This window comes from Mauremys reevesii, linkage group 10 (genome assembly GCF_016161935.1).
Source record: "Mauremys reevesii isolate NIE-2019 linkage group 10, ASM1616193v1, whole genome shotgun sequence".
NCBI lineage: Eukaryota > Metazoa > Chordata > Testudines > Geoemydidae > Mauremys > Mauremys reevesii.
The window spans coordinates 34,343,388-34,347,128 of NC_052632.1; the positions used below are offsets into that span (position 1 = coordinate 34,343,388).

General features: G+C 46.3%; 1 pseudogene; it reads left to right on the forward strand.

Moving 5' to 3' along the window:
- Positions 1–523: 523 nt before the first annotated feature.
- LOC120373417 lies at positions 524–1,386 on the forward strand (annotated as a pseudogene).
- The last annotated feature ends 2,355 nt before the right edge of the window (positions 1,387–3,741 follow it).

The following is a 3,741-nucleotide window of genomic DNA, read 5'->3' on the forward strand; positions in this document are numbered from 1 at the left end:
TTTACCAAGGGTTGTGGTGGATACTCAGTTTACGGACGATTTTTAATTCAAGATTGGATGATTTTTTAAAAGACATGCTCTACTTTACAATGAAAATTATTGGAAAAAAATTATGACCTGTGTTATACAAGCAATTAGACTAGATTGGGGGTGTTGAATTTATCGTCTGTGAACACCTTGGGATCCACAGACTATACCTAAGGGGTCCTCCAAAGGTGGTTGTTACCACAGAACGCTGCTTTTCAACCTGTGGGTCGTGGATTCTTAGGTGTCCACAGATTGTGTCTACAATTTCCACCTCCATTCAAAATTTTGGATTCATCCACAAATGAGAAAAAAATCCACTGGTCTAGATAATCAAAATGGGCTTTGGAATCTCTGACTAAATTGAATTTCCGTTGTTTCAGCATCTCTTAAGAGAGAACACGAGTCTCCACTGTACATCAGATTTATTGTTGTGGTACCCATTGCTTCTATCCCTTCCTCTGCCTCTTCCTTGACACAGAGCACAGTGACAGGAGAAATGGCTCCCGGAAACTGCACCAGAGTGACTGGCTTCATTTTCCAGGGAATCACTGACAGTCTAAAGCTGCAAAACATCCTCTTTGTGTTCTTCTTTGCCATTTATTTCTGCACGCTGGTGGGGAATGTCTGGGTGATTGTGCTGATTAGCGTTGACTCCCAACTCCACAGCTCCATGTACTTTTTCCTCAGCAACTTGTCCCTCTTAGATGTTGTCTCCTCCTCTGTGATTGCCCCCAAGGCGATGCTCAGTTCCCTAGTGATGAGTAAAGACATTTCTTTCCCTGGGGGTGTGGTTCAGTTTTCCTGTTCTCCTTCAGTGCCAACAATGAGCTTTGCCTGCTGGCTGTGACGGCCTACGATCACTTTGTGGCCGTCTGCAACCCATTGCTTTATTATGTCATCCTGTCCAAGAGAGTCTGCTTCCAGCTGGTGGCTGGCTCTTCCCTAAGCGCCTGTGTCAATGCCACTGTGCATATGTGTACTGAATTCAGTCTGTCCTTCGGCCACTTCACTGTCCTCAATCATTTCTTCTGCGATATTCACCCACTCCAAGAAATCTCCTGCTCTGACTTTTGTATCAATAAGCGAGTGCATTTCATCTTTTCAGCCATAGAAACAATAAGCACCATTTTCACCATCCTCATCTCCTACACTTACATCATCTTTGCCATCCTGAGGATCCGCTCCACGGCAGGAAGGCACAAAGCCTTCTCCACCTGCGCCTCCCACCTGACTGTCGTTTCCATCTTATATGGGACCCTGATCTTTACATATTTACGACCCTCCTCTGGCAGCTCAGTGGACTGGGAGAAAATGGTGGCCGTGTCCAATACCCTTGTGATCCCCCTGCTGAACCCCTGATCTACAGCCTGAGGAACAAGGGGGTGAAGGATGCCCTGAGGAGGACAATACACCAGAAAATTATTCCTCACTGTATGTAAATGTAACCCTTCTGCCCCAATGAGTTGGCAGCAACAAGGGCCGGGTTCAGTATCAAGGGGTTCCGTTTCAATAACACAAGGCAAAACCGGCTCGAGTCCGCACCCAGTGACCTGGGACAATTACATATCACCCCCCGGGCACCTCTAGGAGGCAATACTTTCCCACTCGCAAGCACAGAGTCCAAGTGTAGCAAAATCCTTTTAATAAAGGAGGGAAGAATGCGGCATCACGTTGGAGAGACACCACAAACAGGACTATACACAAACCATAAGCAAAACCCACCTCCAAGTACATTTGGCACTGTCCTTTCCCCCTTAGGGTCTTAAGTCCAATCACCCCAAAGTCCAACAACCCAAAAGTCTCTTTCTCTGGTCAGTGCCACACCAGAGTTCAAAAGTTTATCTGCAGAGTTTTACCCCCCCCCAGCCTAAGTGGAAATGGGGGGGGCGCACACACAGGGTGTTAAGGGGCACCTTACGTGGGCCAGGACTGACTGCTCTGCCTCTCCGTGCAGTTCTGCTGCAGCGTTCACCACGACTGGTTCCACTCCACCAGCTGTGCCACTCCTCCAGCCGACCCGTGAACCGCTCCACACTATTCCATGGGCTGCTCCAACATGCTGTAGACTTCTCTGCTCTGCCAGCCGCTTCGTGATAGATCTTCAGGCTCCCCCACTAATTAACACAGCACTCAGTGATCTCAGATCAGTAAGCTTAGCTCTTTTAGTGATTTCAGCTCTTAGCGGTTTCAGCTTGTAGTAGGGAAGCCCTGGTGCTGGTACACCATTGACCCAACGTGAATTCAGGTCAGCAGTCTCTAGATGGACTCCTAAAGGATTCAAAATTAGCTCTGCTCTTCAACAGTGGAGAGAGGAGGATATGCAATTGGTGTTCCAGGCCCTCAAAAGGGGCCCATACCATCAAGTACACACACCAGTCCCCAAACTCTCTCCATTCACTGGGAGTTGGAACCCATGTCCCTTGTCTAGCAAGTACTATTTAATGTAGGTTGAGTCATTTCTGTCATAAAGCAGTCTCATAGTTCCTCATTCACATAATTAAGGTGACAGCACTTTTTTTCCTTCCTGCCCCAATAACAAAGAAATTGGGGATCCCACAGCTGTGAAAATAACCATCCCAGGCTGCTGTGTGTTATGATAAGTGGAGTGGGTTTACCAATGCAAATGCACATTCTTGAAATTCCTTTGCCCACTCCTCATAATTTACCACTAGATGTCAGGGTACAGCTCATCCTGACTCTGCTTACATCAATATGGGGATTGTTTTTTCTGATCAGTACTGGAGTGCAGATATGAGCTAGTTCTCGCTCATTAAGTCATTGTGCAGAAATTTCTGCATAACATCATATGGTTTACAGGAGAAAACAATATGGAAATGGAACTTGAGCCTGATAATGAAGGAAGGCACCATGTCCCTTGAAAAACAGTGTCCAGTAACTGTGTTACAGCTTCTCCTTTATGCACTGATATGTGATTTCTGCAATATAGACACCTCCCCCTGCTTGTTCCACTACCTTCTGAACTATGTTGGTTAACTTAGCAGATGATATAAAGAGGAGATGCTCAGACTGTAATTATTTCCGTTTGCCACCACTATTATCTCAGTTCCCACAGCCCCTACATGAAATCCCTGTACAATTAAATAAAGGGAGGTGCACATGGAGAGGTGTTTTTATAGCTAGATAGTCAGACAGATGGTTCTGTTTGGGGACAGACAGGTAGACACTAGACAGACGGATGTTTTGCTATGGGGCTAGATAGACAGAGACATGGTTATGTCTGGGGTTAGATAGACAGAAACACGTCATTAGACACACACAGGGGAAAAGAAGGATGATCCAGAGGTTATCGCACTCGCCTAAGACTTGAGGGGTCTGAGTTTAAATTCCGCCCCCGCTGCAGACTTCCTTTGTGATCTTGAGCAAATCACTTTGGGCCAATTTTTTAAAGGGATTTCAGTTCCTAATTCCCATTGAAATCCATGGGATTTATGTGGCCTAAATACCTTTAAAACCCCTGGGTTTAGGCTTCCTTTGCCTCTGTTTGCTACTTGTAATATGGAGGTAAGAGAAGGAGTGTTGTAAGCAGGCTTACCATCTCCTTATAAACTTGCTGCTGCAATGTACCAGTTCTGTGGGAGGCTTTGCTGGGTGCAAGTTGTGATCCCACAGTGTTCAACTTAGGCAACTTTTGTGGGCCGGGCCTGGCCTGCTTCATCATACCTGCTAGTGACTTTGCAGCACAGTCATGACCTC